The sequence below is a fragment of the Hyperolius riggenbachi genome, chromosome 2 (assembly GCF_040937935.1).
Source record: "Hyperolius riggenbachi isolate aHypRig1 chromosome 2, aHypRig1.pri, whole genome shotgun sequence".
Classification (NCBI taxonomy): domain Eukaryota; kingdom Metazoa; phylum Chordata; class Amphibia; order Anura; family Hyperoliidae; genus Hyperolius; species Hyperolius riggenbachi.
In genome coordinates this window covers 139259931-139277591 of record NC_090647.1, presented here as the reverse complement: position 1 = coordinate 139277591, position 17661 = coordinate 139259931, and the positions used below count along the sequence as shown (strand labels likewise).

Genomic DNA, 17661 nt, shown 5'->3' with positions numbered 1-17661 from the left:
TCACATGAGCCTATAGGCACAGATGTCCTGGTACCCTAAACTTTGCCCATCATAAACCTACAAACCTCGTACAGTAAGTGTGCTGGCTGCCTCAACTGTCACTTCTCCCTTACTTTCCTTGCTCTTTGTAGGTAGCTCGGGACTTTGCATAGGGAAGGAGAGAGGGAGGCACTTGAGTAGGGGAGTGAGCCGTATTTCCATCATTAGACGCCTGTAGGCATGCGCCTACAGTGCCTTATGGTAAATCTGGCCCTGTTTCCAGCTAACATATTTAAAGAGACTCTGTAACAAAAAAAAAGGTCCCATGAAGGGTACTCACCTCCGTAGGTGGAAGGCTCAGGGTCCCATTTAGGCTGCCCCCTCTGCTGTAGCTGCAGGCAGTCCAGTGCTGGGCTGGCTCCCCCGAAGTGTAAGGAACCCTGAAGGGTACTCACCTCGGTAGGGGGAAGCCTCAGGGTCCCATTGAGGCTTCCCCCTGTGCTGTAGCTGCAGGCAGTCCAGCGCTGGCTCCCCGAAGTGTCCCAGAATCCTACATCGACAAGGCTGACAAGCACTGATTTATTTACCTTTCCTGGCTCCAGCGGGGGCGCTGTTGTGGCAAACTGTACGGAGATAGGTGGAAATACCCGATCTCTGTCGGGTCCGCTCTACTGCGCAGGCGCAGGAGACTTGTAATTGCGCAGTAGAGCGGGCTGACAGCGATCGGTATTTCCGCCTATCTCCGAGCGGATACTGCGCCTGCGCTGGAGCCGGCGAGGTAAATATTTACGTGCCCGCTGTTTGGAAGGGAGCAGTGAGACCGCCGTGGGACACAGGAGGACGGGGGAAGCCTCGATCAGATCCGGAGGCATCCCCCTACCGAGATTAGTACCCCCCAGGGGAACCTTTTGTAGTTACAGAGTTTCTTTAAAGAGACACTGAAGTCTCTTTTTTTACCATATATATATATATATATATATATATATATAAATCGGATGTGTGTGTGTGTGTGTGTGTGTGTGTGTGTGCCGCAATCACACAAAAACGCCTTGACCGATTTGAACAAAACTTGGTATACAGATCCCCCACTACCTGGGATGATATGTTCTGGGGGTCTCGCGTCCCCCCTGCACACCTGGGCGGAGCTACAAACAGCAAATCAGATTTTCATCCATTCAAGTCAATGGAAAAAATGGAAAAGGCTGCCATTCTCACAGTAATCAAAATTAAAACTGCAGCCATTCTTAGACTGTTAATCGCAGGGTTTTCAAACTTGGCACACTTGGTCACTGGGTAAATGAGGTTAATATTCAGGAAAGTTGGTGGAGCCTACAACAGCCAATTAAAATTCACCTATTGATTTTCAAGGGGAATATTTAAACTGCTGCCATTCTTACACTGTAATGGAAAAAGCTTCAAACTTGCTACAGTCATTCATTGGGTGACTGGGGTCCAAATTCACTAAAGGGCGAGGCAACAAACAGCCAATCAGATTTGCTTGGTGGATAAACTGCTTCGATTTACATATTTTTGATGCCAGGAACCTGAAAGCTCACAAACTTGGTCATTGAGTGACTGTGTGTCAAGGTTACAAAAAGTGGGCAGAGCCAAAAACACATTTCACTGGGAAAATATAAACTGCAGCCATTCTTACACTGTTAATGGCAGGGTTCTCAAACTTTGCCCAGTTTGTCACTGGGTGACTGGGATTAATAACGAGGAAAATGGGTAGAGCCTACAACAGCCAATCAAAATACTTCTGTTGATTTGCAAGGGGAATATTTAAATTGCTGCCATTCTTACACTGTTAATAGCAGATGCCTCAAACCCGGTACAGTTGGTCACTGGGTAACTGGGTGTTCAAATTCAGAAAGGGGGGGAGCCACAAACAGACAATCAGATTTGTTTCATTTCCATGGGAAGATACAAATTATTAATACCAAGTATCCCAAAGCTCATAAACTTGGTAATTGAGTGACTGTATGTCAAGGTTAGAAAAAGTGGGTGGCGCTAACAACTAAATTTTTTTACATGGGAAAATATAAGCTGCAACCATTCTTATGCTGTTAATGGCAGGGTTCCCAAACTTGACACAGTTGGCCACTGGGTGACTGGGATTAATATTCAGAAATGTGGGTGGAGTCTACAACAGCCAATCAAAATTCACCGATTTTCAAAGGGAATATTTACATTGCTACCATTCTTACACTGTTAATGGCAGAGGCCTCAAACCTGATACCAGAGCCAGCGCTACCATAGAGGCAAAAGGAGCAAATGCCCCAGGGCCTCTGACCTCTGCTGGGTGGTCTTTCTGGCTGTTCCCATATGCCTGCATGTTCAGCTCAGCTGCAGTGGCAGGCAAGCCTACACTGGCCAGGGGGGAAGAGGGACAATCTCCCCCCAGGCCGCCTTTCATTCAGTGATTTAGGGATGGTCTGGTGTCTGGTGTATTCAGGTTTGTTGTTGTAAGGCAATGTGAAACACTTGGCTAGCTGATAAAAGTGCAATTATGGCAGGCAAGCTGATAAATATACACAGCATGATGCAGAGCTTGCCTGGAGGGTCTGTGGGCAAACATCTGTCTGATCTCTCCCCATTGTTATAATGACTGCATGTGTGGATAAGGTGTTATACAAGTTGAAAAGTTTTTGACAGTCCCTAGACTCCAGGAGGGCTGCTTTCTGACTTGTGTAAGAGACTGGCAGGGACAAGAGTCCTATTACAGGCATGTAGCCTCTGTGTGATGTGGGACTGCAATACAGATAAGCCCTCTGCTCCATCTCAGGCTATTCTCAATTTCTCTGCACTCCTCCTCTCCCTGGGTTAGCACACGCCAAACACAATAGCAATTGATAGCAATTTGTGAGTGCGATTTTGTGAAACGATTTTCAGAGCGATTTTTGAACGAATCGCTAAAAAAAATGCTACATGCAGTGTGTTTGTGATTTTGAAAAAATCACAATTCTGCTGTGTGAATACCCTCATAGGGTAACATTAGCCAAGTGCTTTCCAAATCACTGTCGATATGAAAAACGCTCAGACACACTCTTGGTGTGCACCAGCCCTCCCTCATTCACCTTTGTTTCCCTCTTCCCCTAGTGCTGGCTGGCTGTGTCTTCTTGTCATACAGGAAATCTAAATAAAAGTGCAATCCTGGTGATTTTTTTTAAATGTCTAAATAGTTGACTGAATAGCTTGTTAGAACATGGCATACGTAGCTTTGTGGGTCTTTCTTGGGGGACACTCTTAATTTCCTTACTGATTGATTCTGTTGGTATATCTCTGTTCTGGTCCAAGAGGGATGTCCACCAACAAACCTCGGCAGAGGGGCCTGATGTAGTTACACCCCTACCCAGCTGCCTTGTAATAACTCACCTGTCCCTGCAGCAGCTCCATCCTGTACTCCCTCTTCAGCCACGCTGCCTGCCTCTATGACCCTGTGCATGTTATTTACATGTAACATGTGTCGGATGGAGGAGACATGGGCAGCAGGGTTGAAGGCAAAGCACAGAATGAAGCAGCTGATACAGGTGAGTTATTACAAGGCAGCTGAGCTACACAATGTGCGGGGGCCATGGGAGAAGTCTATGCGAGACCACGAGGGGCAGCAGTCGGTTCGGGGGCTGACTTCGCTGGGGAGGGAAGTAGGGGAGCCCCAAGTTACTTTTGCCCCAGGGCCCTCGTGTGGCTTAAATCGGCCCTGCCTGATACAGTCAGTCAATGGGTGACTGGGGTCCAAATTTACTAAAGGGGGTGGAGCCACAAACAGCTAATCATATTTGTTATAATGAGTTCAGCCATTCTGTTATTGGCAGGGTTCTCAAACTTGACACAGTTGCTCACTGGGTAACTGGAATTAATATTCAGAAAAGTGGGTGGAGCCTACAACAGCCAATCAAAATTGACCTGTTGATTTTCAAGGTAAATATTTACGTTGCTGCCATTCTTACACTGTTAACGGCAGAGGCCTCAAACCTGCTACAGTGGGTCATTATGTGACTGGGGTTCAAATTCACTAAAGGGGTGGAGCCAGAAACAGCCAATCAGATTTCTTTGCTGGATAAACTGCTTCCATTCACACAATTTTGATGCCAGGAACCCAAAAGCTCACAAACTTGGTCATTGATTGACTGTGTGTCAAGGTTGCAAAAACTGGGTGGCGTCAAATATAAATTTTACTGGGAAAATGTAAACTGCAGCCCTTCTTCACTGTTAATGGCAGGGATCTCAAACTTTACACAGTTGGTTACTGGGTGACTGGGATTCATATTCAGAAAAGTGGGTGGAGCCTAAAAAATCCAATCAACATTTGCCTATTGATTTTCAAAGTGAATATTAAAATTGCACAAGCCTCAAACCTGGTACAGTTCATTGGGTGACTGGGGTCCAAATTAACTAAAGGGGGTGGAGCCACAAACAGCCAATCATATTTGGTAGATAGATTTCAGGCATTCTGTTATTGGCAAGGTTCTCAAACGTGACACAGTTGGTCACTGGATGACTGGGATTAATATTGCGGAAAGTGGGTGGAGCCTACAACAGCCAATCAAAATTCACCTATTGATTTTCAAGGGGAGTATTTACATTGCTGCCTTTCTTACACTCTTAATAGCAGAGGCCTCAAATCTGGTACAGTCCGTCACTGGCAGACTGGGTTTTAAATTCTGAAAAGGGGGTGGACCACAAGAAGCCAATCAGATTTGTTTAATTTCAATGGGAAAATGTAACTTATTGATGCCAATGACCCCATAGCTCATAAACTTGGTCATTGAGTAACTGTATGTCAAGGTTAGAAATAGTGGGCGGAGCCAAAAACAACTAACTTTTTAAATTGGAAAATTTGTACTTCAACCATTCTTACATTGTTAATGGCAGGGTTCCCAAACTTGACACAGGTGGTCACTGGGTGACTGGGATTAATATTCAGAAAAGTGGGTGGAGCTGAAAAAGCCAATCAAAATTCACCTGTTGATTTTCAAGGTGAAAATTTAAATTGCTGCCATTATTGCACTGTTAACGGCACAAGCCTCAAACCTGGTACAGTTGGTCATTGGGTCACTGGGGTTCAAATTCAGAAAAGGGGCAGAGCCACAAACAGCCAATTAGATTTGTTTCATTTCACTGGAAAAATACAAATGATTTAAGCCGTCCCTCAGCCAAGGTCAAGTGTGATGTCTTGTTTGAAAAATTTGTATTACTATATCTTGACTTGGTGATTGAAGAGGATGAGATTGATTATCAGGAAATCACTGAAGAAATTGAAAAAGTCAAGCAGTTGATAATTTCTGCAAGTGATGAGGATCACCTCAAATTATGTGTAGCTAGGTTTGAGCTGAAGTTGATTCCGGTTCAGGAGCAAATTAAAAAGGACAAGAATGCGAAATTTACTAGGGATCGTATAGATTATGAACAACACAAGGTCTTCACATGGAGACAGGATAACTACTTTCGTAGTCCTAAAAATAAGCACAAAAAGAGGAGGAGACGGAATCCTTCAGGTGGGAGCTCTGGAGTGGGGTCCCCTCAATCATCCCCTGGCAGCTCCTATAACACAACAGTGAATGGAGGCTCCTCGTCAGAAGAGGAGGCCCCTTTAGAAAAAAGAAAAACAGGAGGGGCAAAAGGAGGCCAAAAAGGGATCTTAAAACAGGTGGCTTGGACCAATCCACAAGTGAGACGGTCGGAGAGGAACAAGCGGAACTAAAAATATACAACCTATCTGATACCCCCCTGAGTGAAGCTGTTCTTTCTTTGTTGGGTAAAGGGTTGAATTTTTGTCCCACGGTGGAATTTGACTTTGTGAAATTCGAGCAAGAATTATTTGTTAATACAAGAAAATTAGCTCTTCATAGGTTCTTTTCTACAAAAGCAACAACTACTGCCAATAGAACGAACACTGACAGGTTTACTATTCCATTGTTGGTGGGACCCCAGGATGACTATTGGGACCAACAGACCTTGCGAGACCTGTGTGAACTTTCAGAAACCCATACCCCCAATGAAGTTGAAATCCAACGCTCACTACCCTACAATATCGGTAACAAATCTCATTTCAATCCCCCGACCATTCCTGGGGGGTCAGTGGAACTGTTCTACCAAAAGGTTTTGAGTGACTGTAAGTCATTAATTTACCCCAAGTCAGCCCCGAATCTCTCTAGAGCAGAACGAGACGCCCTACAGTGGCTCCGAGGAAGAACAGACTTAACTGTCAGAGAGGCGGATAAAGGGGGTGGGGTCGTGATTCTTAAAACTGAGGACTATTACAAAGAATGTCTTCGACAACTTGAGGACAGTTCCACATATTCCAAGTTGCCTTCAAATCCTATCCCTACGTATGTAGGGGAACTGAAAAAATTATTACACAAGGGTTTGATGGATGGGGCTTTGGATAGATCTGTTGCTAATAAGTTGTTACCTGAATACCCACAGAGCCCGGTGTGGTACTGTATCCCAAAGATACACAAAACCCTGGAGTGCCCACCGGGCCGTCCGATAGTATCGGCTATTGGGTTATTGACTGAACCATTGGCCCAATTTCTCGACCATCAGTTACGGCCCCTACTGCGTTCCTTACCATCATACGTAGGAGATACCCTTGAAGTACTTAATATTTTGAATAACTTTGAATGGCAGGCGGAATACCATCTAGCCTCTATAGATGTGGTCTCCCTCTATAGTAGGATTTGTCATCAGGATGGGTTGCAAGCTGTGGGTGCTTTCTTGTCGGAACTAAGATTGGGGGATGCTTTGGAGTGGTTTGTTGGGGCGGGTCTGGAGTTTGTCCTCACCAGGAATTCATTCCTCTTTGACCGCCAGTGGTTCCATCAGGAGGTCGGTACGGCGATGGGGAGCCCTGTGGCCCCCACCTATGCCGGCCTCTTTATGGGCCACTGGGAGGCCAACACCATTTATTCATCGAGGAATGGATTCCTGGAGCGGATTAAACTCTGGATCCGCTATATAGATGATATCTTGCTGGTCTGGCAGGGTACAGAGAGTGAATTTGAACAGTTTATGATTTCTTTGAATGTTAATGACGTTAACATGTCATTCACCCATCATTGGGGAGACCAGCAATTACAGTTTTTGGACTTGGACATTGTTGTCAGAGGTGGGGGCCTACTTACTAAAACTTTTAGGAAGAAATCGGCTGTGAATTCTGTGTTACAGGCCTCTAGCTACCACCCCTCGACAACAATCAAAAGTCTCCCTTACAGCCAATTTCTCCGTTTGCGGAGAAATGCTAGTACATGGGAGGATTTTTTACAGCAAGCTGGTGAATTAAAAGAGAGGTTGAATCAGAGGGGTTATAGTGAAAAATTAATCAATCAGGCTTTTGACAAGGCAGCTAACAGAGACAGGCCTTCCCTTTTAGTCCCCCGGGTTCGACAGACTGAGCAGAACCGTTTTTTCATGCACTTCTCCTATTCACCTATGTACAACACGATAAAGAAAACTATCGCCAAAAACTGGTGGATCATCCAACAGGATAAACTGTTTCAGAACAAGAGCACTATGCTACCCTGTGTATCGTATAAAAGAGTACCTAATCTAAAAGACAGGTTGTCCCATAGTGAATTTATCAATCCTGCAGCAACCTCTTGGTTGGGTGCAGCCAGACCCTCGGGTAATTTTCGATGTCATCAGTGTTCATGTTGTAACTTCATGGTTGGGGGTGGCCACTTTACCCACTGTGGGCGTACGTGCAAAATCAGGCAATTTATTAATTGTAGAACCAAGGGACTTGTTTATGCCCTGGTGTGTCCATGTCAGCGTGTTTATGTGGGGGAGACCACTAACATGCTGAAGGATCGTTATCAGGCCCATTGCAGGTCTGTCCACAGTGGTGTGGGTTCACCCCGGGTCATTGAACACATGAGGGACACTCATGGAGGGGATGTCACTCAATTGAGATTCCTAGGCCTTGAACAGGTGAAGAGGGATTTTAGAGGTGGGGACTGGCACAAAAAGCTTCTGCAACGTGAAAGCTACTGGATATCATTTTTTGAGGCCACTGGCCCTTTGGGCATGAATGAGAAGAATAACCTTGCAGTATTTATCTAACTGTATGATAGTGACAGTTTAGGTGTTTATAATAATTTTTAAGAATCTTAAGATGTGATTTAATATTAATATTTCTCTGTCTTCTGTAATGTTTCTGACTTTATGTATTTTTCTACTATTTTGTATTTTTTTATAGATAGGGACCATATCCTTTGACATGTTGGGTCCTGTTGAATATTGTGGGGTGGTGAGTTTTTCATAACAGATGTACAATGTATGCTTTGGCTCTTTTGCTTTATATTCACCCCATCATGACCTTTTATGTCTAGGGTATGTTATACTCCCCCTTGCTGTTGAGGCGGTTTGTTGGATCCTAGTGCAATCGTAGTCTTATCGGTATGTAATTGCCAAGTGGCTGTTAATTGTTAACTGGCCACTAGATGGCAGCCCAACGCGGGGAAGCCGTGAGCATGCGCAGATGTTGCCGCTTGGTGGAGATGCACTGTCTCTTGCAACCACTGGATGGCAATAGTGTCCGGGGACCATAGATCCGTCGCTCTTATGACGCTATGCGACGCTTGCGCTCCATCCACCAATCGCGACCCGGAAGCTGTACCCCCTACCACGGAAGTACTCCGTGCAGGGCGAGCATTCAGCATTCAATTGATTGGCGTGCGTTCCACAGGGCGGATGGCCGCAAATTGTATTGGGACCTAACCGGGCGGCCTCGGCAGGTAAGGGGGGTATTTAAGCAGATTCACTCTGGGGGCAAATTGTCCTGACGATGCGCCACAGTGCATAGGCGCGAAACGGCTGTTGACCTTACTCTCTCTGCCTGTACCTCTCTCCATGATGGTGATGTATATGGAATATTAAACCTTATGGAATAAAAGCTATGTTTTACCTGATGTGCACAACCGCTTTATCTTGGAATGGACTTACTGTGATGGTTATTGGGAAGTAGCACTCAGGTTGTACCCTGTAGTCCTGTGCATATATCCACTTCTCTGCTGTATACAAATGATTTAAGCCAAGGACCCCAAAGCTCACAAACTTGGTCATTGAGTTACTATGTGTCCCGTTTACAAAAAGTGGGCGGAGTCAAAAACAAGTTTCACTGGGAAAATATAAACTGCAGCCATTCTTACACTGTTAATAGCAGTGTTCTCAAACTTTACCCAGATGGTCACTGGGTGACTGATATTAATATTCAGGGAAGTGGGTGGAGCCTATAATAGCCAATCAAAATTCACGTGTTGATTTTCAAGGGGAATATTTAAATTGCTGCCATTTTTACACTGTTAATAGCAGATGCCTCAAACCTGCAACAGTTGGTATTGGGTGACTGGGGTTCAAATGCTGGAGAGGGGAGGAGCCACAAACAGCCAATCTGATTTAATTTCTATGGGAATATACAAATTATTGATGCCAAAGACCCCGAAGCTCGCAAACTTGGTCATTGAGTGTTTGTGTGTAAGGGTTAGAAAAAGTGGGCGGAGCCAACACCAGCCAAATACATACCCGGGCAACACCGGGTCATCAGCTAGTTTTCTTATAAAGTCCTCTTCAGCATTAAATTTTAAGCTGATTCGCTGCATCCCTGATTTATTGCCCAGAAATAGCCCTGCAAGGTTCCAGGGCTCACAGATCTTCCTTCCTGGAAGAGGCAGAGCTTTGCACAGTAGATCTGCCTCTTCTCCAGTCAATCTCCGCCTCTCCCCGTCCCTTTCAGTTTTCTTTCACTGAGAGGGGCAGGGAGAGACTGAGAGGGGCAGGGAGAGGCTGAGATCAGCGGAGATTGACTGGAGAGGAGGCAGAGCTGCTGCGCACAGCTCTGCCTCCTCCAGCTAGCAAAATCTGCAACTTGCAAAGTCGTGATACTTTGCAGGGCTATTTCTGGGAAATAAATCACTTGTTCTGCCATGGGATGCTGCAAATCCACTTAGAATTTAATGCTGAAGAGGACATTATAAGAAGGTTAAAAAAGAGACTTCAGTGTCTCTTAAAAATTTATTTCTATTTGGGAATTCAACATGTGATGAGCATTGAATAATGGCCATTGGCCAAAGCTAGGTAACAAGGACAATTGCCATTGGACAGCATTTAAAAAAAAAAAAAAAGATGATGATAAAAACCTTCTTCTCCCCTAGGAGTACGCAAGACAAAACAGTAACGCCCACCTTCCCATGGGTGTACATCAAAAAGGGCACCTGGAAATTTGGACACCCAGAAAAGTTGATAGTAGAAAATCTGTAAATTTACTGATATGCTGTTAACTTGGATATCGGTATTAAATATCAATATTTTACTGCAGCTAAACCAATTGTCACAATGAACCCTCCCACTCCCAATGCCTAAACTTAACCACTCCCCCTACCGCTAACCTTAACAACCCACCACCCACATCTAACCTTAAAGGACACAGGCAAAAATGAAATAAACTATTGTATCTATCTTCCTTCTCCTAAAAATGAATTTTTAAGATATTCCATATTTTTATTTTATGTTTAAATCTACTTTTTAAGTTTTAATTGTTTTATTGTATTTGCTCAATGACACATTAGTTGAAGTATGCCAGAACTAACATCTATGAACTATTGAACCTTTTATCTCTTTCCTGCCCTCAGTGCCTTTTTCTGCTAGGGAAGTGTTTTATAGTTGGAATTTCTTATCAGTGAAGGTCACATTGTAGTTACTTCCTGTCTGAATCAGGACTGAGTCAGCCACTAAGGCCCGGTTCACATTAGCGGTGGCCGTCCGGAATCGCCGTGCCAGAGCCGGACCGCTTTCAGAACGGACGGAACGGACGCACGGCATGGCAATGAAAGCCTATGCATCCGTTCACATGCGTCCGTTCTGCCGGACCGGAGCCGGATCGGATCCGGGCCGGATCCGGACTCCGGCGTCCGTTCCAACATGCGCTATTTTTTGGTCCGGCTCCTCCGGCAGCCGTATCCGGAGCGGAGCCGGACTGCACCATCCGGCCAATACAAAGCAATGAGAGCCGGAGAGCGCACAACACACTGGCTACAAAAACCGGACGTTCTACCCCACTTCCTATGCATTTTGGATGGGGACCACATGGGCCCAGCGAAGAGTGGGGCAGCAGCGATTTCATGCTGGAGCTCTTTTTGCCAGCAACATGTCTGCTGAAGGAGGCGAACAACAGAGAGAATTCCCAGGTTTACGAGTAACAACAGAGAGAATTCCCAGGTTTACGAGTAAATGCCTGGATCCATGGTCCCAACTGCAGTCTCTGTATCCACGGATGGTCTCCACACGTCCACCTGTCTCCAACAATGACCCCAGACCCTTCTGCTGACCTCCCAGACCCCAGGTAATTAAAAGGATGTTATCTCCTTAAGAAACCGGATCCGGACCGCAACCGTGTTCACACCGCACGGAAACCGGATGCAAACGGACCGGATCCGGATAGGAACCGTACGGATCAGGTCCGGTCCGGATACGGTGCGGTCCGGACATCCGGTGCGGTTTTTACTAAACCGCAAGTGTGAACCGGGCCTTACATACCTGATATTTTACTCTTTCAGGTAGAGAAAGAAAAAAAGGAACACAGCATAATTATTTGTGTGCTTGGCACTGTACATACCCATGTCTATCTCATCATGTCACATGTCACCTCAGGTATCCTTTAACCGCATTTTGTGTTTTAGTGCCCACTATTTGTAGCCATATTTTAAATTGTAACTGGCGCCCAAATTTCCCCTGCTTAATGATACTTAAAAGAGTGCCTATGGTGGCGCGCAAACTTCCGCCGCTAGCAGGCGCCAAAAAATCCTGTTTCCTTCCCGTGGTATGCACTGCCTAGATTACAGTACAAATATTTCCCTACTCACTCCCTTTCGTGTTGCTTAGTATAGCTGACAACTATGGAAAGCGAGTTGACTCTGTAAGATGCTGTAAGATGCATGTGAGCAAAGAGATCAATTATAAACAATTGTGCACATATTATCTGCAGCGGTTTATTGAGTGCATTGAACAATTCTTAAAACTAAGCGTCCCATGGTGGACCTCACAATCAAAAGTACCTACCACAGCTTAGAGCCGATATCTAGAGGTAGTCACTTAATCTGCCAGTATGCTTTGTTGACGTGGAAGGAAATGTAACCACTTGAGGACCGTAGTGTTGAACCCCCCTAGTGACCAGGACCGCTGCAAGCTGCAGGGCCGCACAACACAGCACACGAGTGATTCCACCCCCTTTTCCCCCACCAACAGAGCTTCCTGTTGGTGGGGTCTGATTCCCCACACAATATTTATTTTTTTTCCACAAATATTTTTATTAATTATTTTTAAATAAATGTCAATGTTTTTTATTTTTTTTTAATTTTACTGTATTTCTAAACCCTCCCTCTCCCCGCTAGCTAATCATTGTGTTCAGCTGTCATAGGCTGGTTAAGTACCTGCCACAAGCACAGAGAGACCATACAAACCCTATGCAGATAATGCCCTGGCTGGAATTTGAACCAAGCACTACAAACAGGGCCGCCATCAGAAATTTCTGGGCCCCATACTGGACAAACCTAATGGCCCCCACAGTTGTACCACGCACTGTAATGAGCTGAAAAGCGGAGGGAGGAAGAGAACCAGGAGGACACCAAGGGTCCTACACGCCAGTGTGGGCTGTAAGGTGCCCCAGGTAAGTAAAAGAACACTATTTATTTTAAACTATGACTTGGGTATCCTTTAAAGAAAATGTTAAGTGACATTTAAAGCAGCTGGTTACTTACCTGGGGACTCTCCCATTCCCTTGAAGTCCTTCTGTGCCCTTGCCGTCATTAATATTCACTTACATTTCCTGTAAGAGTAAGCCTGTCATAAAGGGGCTAGGCCAGAAAACTGGCATAAAGGGGAGTACAGGGCCAGGCCAGAGAACTGGCATAAAGGGAGGCTCAGGGCCAGGCAACTATTAACAACTGCCTCTTATCAATTCAAATACCACAATAACATACTTACTTTCGGCTCTAAGAACCTGCTGCATACCTTTCCAACACCCCGCCACACCCACAGTGTCTCCCTGCTGTTTATGTCTTGACTTCTCCTTGTGTGTGTCTCCTCCTCCCATCAGCCCCCACGCAATAGTGTGGAGCAGACGTGATGTAAGAGGGCGGAGTTTGTTGTGAACGCCAGACAGAAACAGGAGGAGACACCAGGAGGTGAGCATCAGTGTTATATGTGCTGGCCAATGTAGCAAACTATTTACTGACGGTACCGTGCCATGCCCGACACCCCCACCGCGGTGCCCTACTGCACACATACGCCAGCTGAGCCGGCAAACAGTGAGCAAAGGGCAGCCACACCACAGACACACGAATAAACAGCAGCTAGAGTCCATGTGTGTTGCACTGTTCATTGGGTCCCAAACTCCCTAAGGCTGCCCTGACGCATAAAGGTATAAATTGGAACCACCTGGCAACCATATAGCATAAAAACATATAGTAAATAATATAAAATGTTCCACATCCCCTTTATATTTCCTGTATTATATATATATATATATATATATATATATTTTTATTAAACATTGGTAATGGGATTGCATTGCTTCCTTCTTCATTCCTGGCGGTAAAAAGCATTTCAAGTATTGCAGTGCTCATTTCTATAGTATGTGTTTTATAGACCTGGTGGACAGCATGGGATACGGGAGAGGTGATACAAAATAATGGAAATAAATGAGGATGGGGAAAGGGGTGAGAAAGAGAGGGTGGGGGGAGTCTGGACACTTTCCTTATTTGTACTTTCATTACGAATTTCATTGTAAAGACACAGACTCCAGCTTTAGTACCTTGACAGTCTGGAAATGTTATCCATCATATATGTAATAAACACGTGTATATGACTTTTCTACTGTCTTGCTCAAAGAAATCTGCAGCCACTGAATTCAGTGGGTGATCCTGGAGCATTAGGGAGTCTTGCCTAAGGACCCTATAGTGGTTTGGGACTGTCTACAGACAGGATTCAAATGCTGGTCTCCTACAACCAAGGTAGTGTCTTTCAACAGTAAACTATCCACACTCCGCATACAACAGAGGTAGAAAAAGTCAAACAATTGAAGCTATACTCAGGGAACCTTAATAATAATAAACTAAAAAATCTGCAATGTCACGTGACGTTACACAAAATGCACGAACAGGAAGTCAAGTGATCGCGGTATTTTGCGCTGAGTCATTGGAGATCTTTAGTATTCAATCCGCCTTGATGGTCGTTATCGCTTTGCTAATCATTGTTTGTGTGATAGCGTGCCTGTACCCACATCGCAAGATCGCAGGAACAATTACTCAAAAAAATCCCCGGTCATGGGGAATAAAAAGTCTGGAAAATCATTTAGTGGGTACGGACCTTTAGGGAGCCCTGGAGGAGAGGGACCTGTACATTGAAGGAAGAAGGGCTGCCCCCCCCCCCTATAGTTATGCCACTGGACATACCATTCCTCTAACTCCTGCAGTGACTCTGAAACCCCACACAGCAGATGAGGCTACAAAGTCCAGGGCACTGGCTTCAGGGCATTGTATATCAGGTGTGGTCTGCATATAGCCTGGCCCAGTACTGGAGACATCACTTTCCAGCTGGAGAACCTACACATCTTCTACTTTTTGACTTGAAAGCTCAACTGTGACTGACCTTTTTTTGTCAGTACCACCCCATAGGTAAAAGCAGGGGGGGGGTTACAGCTGCCCAGAATCCCCCCTCAGACCAGGGCTGGTGCAGTATCTGGGGACAGGCACAAGTTGAGACACCAGAATATCTGCAGGTATCCTGCAGCTCACAGCACTGCCCCCTTTCTATCTCTGCTACAGTTGACTTTGGATGTAGCAGCAGCGTGTGCACAGAGCATGGAACAGCAGCGTGTGCACAGAGCATGGAGCAGCAGCGTGTGTACAGAGCATGGAGCAGTAGCGTGTGTACAGAGCATGGAACAGCAGGGTGTGTACAGAGCATGGAACAGCAGCGTGTGTACAGAGCATGGAGCAGCAGCGTGTGTACAGAGCATGGAACAGCAGCGTGTGTACAGAGCATGGAGAAGCAGCGTGTGCACAGAGCATGGAGCAGCAGCGTGTGTACAGAGCATGGAGCAGTAGCGTGTGTACAGAGCATGGAACAGCAGGGTGTGTACAGAGCATGGAACAGCAGCGTGTGTACAGAGCATGGAGCAGCAGCGTGTGTACAGAGCATGGAACAGCAGCGTGTGTACAGAGCATGGAGAAGCAGCATGTGTACAGAGCATGGAGCAGCAGCGTGTGTACAGAGCATGGAGAAGCAGCGTGTGTACAGAGCATGGAGCAGCTCTGGGGAACTTAACAGAGTCAGGTATGAGCACAGCCCTGTGCTTCTGGTGTGTGAATGCTTCACTTTCCCCTTCATTAGCAATGTCGGCTGTCCTCATTATTATCTTTATCCAAACTGCTCCTGATCTATCCCGTTGTCAATCGGACATTTAGGAAATAATTGTCAGATCCTGTCAGTCGGACAGGAAATTGCATTGTGTGTACCCAGCATGATGTCCTACCATATTATTATACTGTTGTAACGATTTGTGTCAGCAATGACAGCAAGAAACAGAATTCTGATTATTAGGTGATCTGCAGTATCACCTATAATGCGGATATATACCTGATTATAAGGTGATCTGCAGAATCACCTATAATACTGGTATATCAAAAGCTGATGTGACAACAAATACAGATTGTGTTTGGTGCAACAGTAATACTGATCAGAGCTATACCTCACCAGAGGAGCTGGTGGGTACTATCAGTACAGTGCCTCTCACCAGAGTCAAGGGCCCTCTGGTGAGAGTAGTGTAGTCAGACAGATCGGGTTTGGCAACAGACAGACAGATGCAGTACAAAATCGGAAGGCAGAGTCAGGAAGATATAAACAGGCAGAGTTGGCAGCAAGATCAGATAAGCAAAGGTACAGAATCACTGAGCAAGAGAGTGGTCAGAACGAGCCAGAGTCATGCACAAATGATGATACAGTAAGGTAAATCTTTAAGGCTATCAAAAAATTCCTATCTTATGTGAAATCCCCGGTTTCCTCCCGGATCAAAGAACAGCGGAACTATCTAAGGGTCTGAGCGCTAACACGAAGTATTCGCAACAACAGACAAGTTGCGAGTGACACAGCTAGGCTTATGAAGCAGAGGAGACCCTCCAGGTACGCCCCCTGAAATCAATCAATGACGAGCGGGCGCGTCTCCTCTGACGTCAGCCGGTCAGCTGACGCGCCTCCTCCCCGCATAAAGTTCCCGTCTATGCGTGCGCGCGCACGCGACAAGGCAACCCTATGTGCAACTGACAGTTCCGTCCTCGGTGTGCTAGACGCCTGAGGCCCGGGTATGCTGCTAAACAGGGAGCTGGAGGCAGCTGCGGTGGTAGCGCTGTTCATCGCGGCTGCCTCGTCAGCGTTTGTTACAACTGTATTGTGCGTGACTGCTGGAGACCTTTCAGGAATCCTTCCCCCCTTGAAAAACCTGGGTTTACCCATACCTCCCAACTTTTTGAGATGAGAAAGAGGGACACTTAAGCCACACCCCTGGTCATGACCCATCACACCCCCTAGTCATGCATACCATAAAGATTTAAGAAGAAACATATGTTGTTTTATAATTCAAACCACACTAGTCCTTTCTAACCTGGTTAATTTTCCTTCATATTAACATATTAAAATTGGTAATATATCAATTTAAAAGATGGGAATAAAGTTTAGAGTCAATCAAAAACATTTTTTTTGTAGAGAAATATATATATTTACATAGAAAGATGGACAAAGTCCTGAAAGAGGCACAAGTGAGGAGGAAAGAGGGACAAAGGGACAGGGCTCCCAAAGAGGGACTGTCCCTCCAAAATAGGGACAGTTGGGAGCTATGGGTTTACCCCTGCACTCAGCAATAGGGGAAGGGCATATTATGAAAAACAAACGTTTTGCGGCTGTTGCAGCTCAACCATCCCCTCAAGTATGGCATTGCTATACAAGGTAAGGCTGTCACATCATGAAGTCCGAAACTATTTTAGAGAAGTGCATTCCCCCTCTATGGCTCGTATTATGAATCCTTTAAGAAGTATTTTGAAAAAGTGACATGCCCTCAAAAAAGGGCATTTGTGCCCTTCTTATGCATGAAGAACATGAACGGGGAATGAACACTGTATGGAGCTATAGTATGTGACATCCTGACAGCTCTGCCACCCTAAAACATGCATGTGATTTGTACAGAAATACTGCTCTGCAGATGCAGCACTATCTATAGCAGTCTATACATACAAAGTACAACATCGAATAAAAAAATAGAAAAAGCCTCCTGCCAGGCCCCATACTCACAGACTGTTACAGCTGCTTCCACAAGACTTTACAAAGTACTGTAAGCTATTTTACTGTTCTGTCCTTATTTAAAAAAAGGCATCAATCCAAGTAAGAGTATCAAATTACAGCCCATGTAGATAGATATATTGCCATCAAGCCAGAAAAGAACCTGATAAAACTGCACATTCCAACTATCAACCACGCCCACAAAACTCAGAACTAGCAATGCAATCCAGGAAAGGAAAGAACTGTGATAGAGCTGGATTGTCCACCTTCATTTAGGCCTCTTGCACACTGCAAGTGATTCCGATTCAGATTCCGCTTTTTAATCAGTTTTTACATCCGATTCAGATTCAGATT

General features: G+C 45.4%; 1 protein-coding gene across 2 annotated transcripts in view; it reads right to left on the bottom strand.

Moving 5' to 3' along the window:
• LOC137545830 (retinol dehydrogenase 7-like) overlaps positions 1–17661 on the bottom strand; it is a 47527-nt gene that overhangs the window by 11071 nt on the left and 18795 nt on the right. The window contains exon 1 of one of the 2 annotated variants that reach the window (XM_068267508.1): positions 17320–17418. The exons of the other annotated variant lie outside the window; for it this stretch is intronic. The gene's annotated coding sequence lies outside the window, so the exon portion shown is untranslated. Of the gene's footprint in view, positions 1–17319; positions 17419–17661 lie in introns of those variants that run through there. 2 annotated transcript variants of the gene reach the window in all.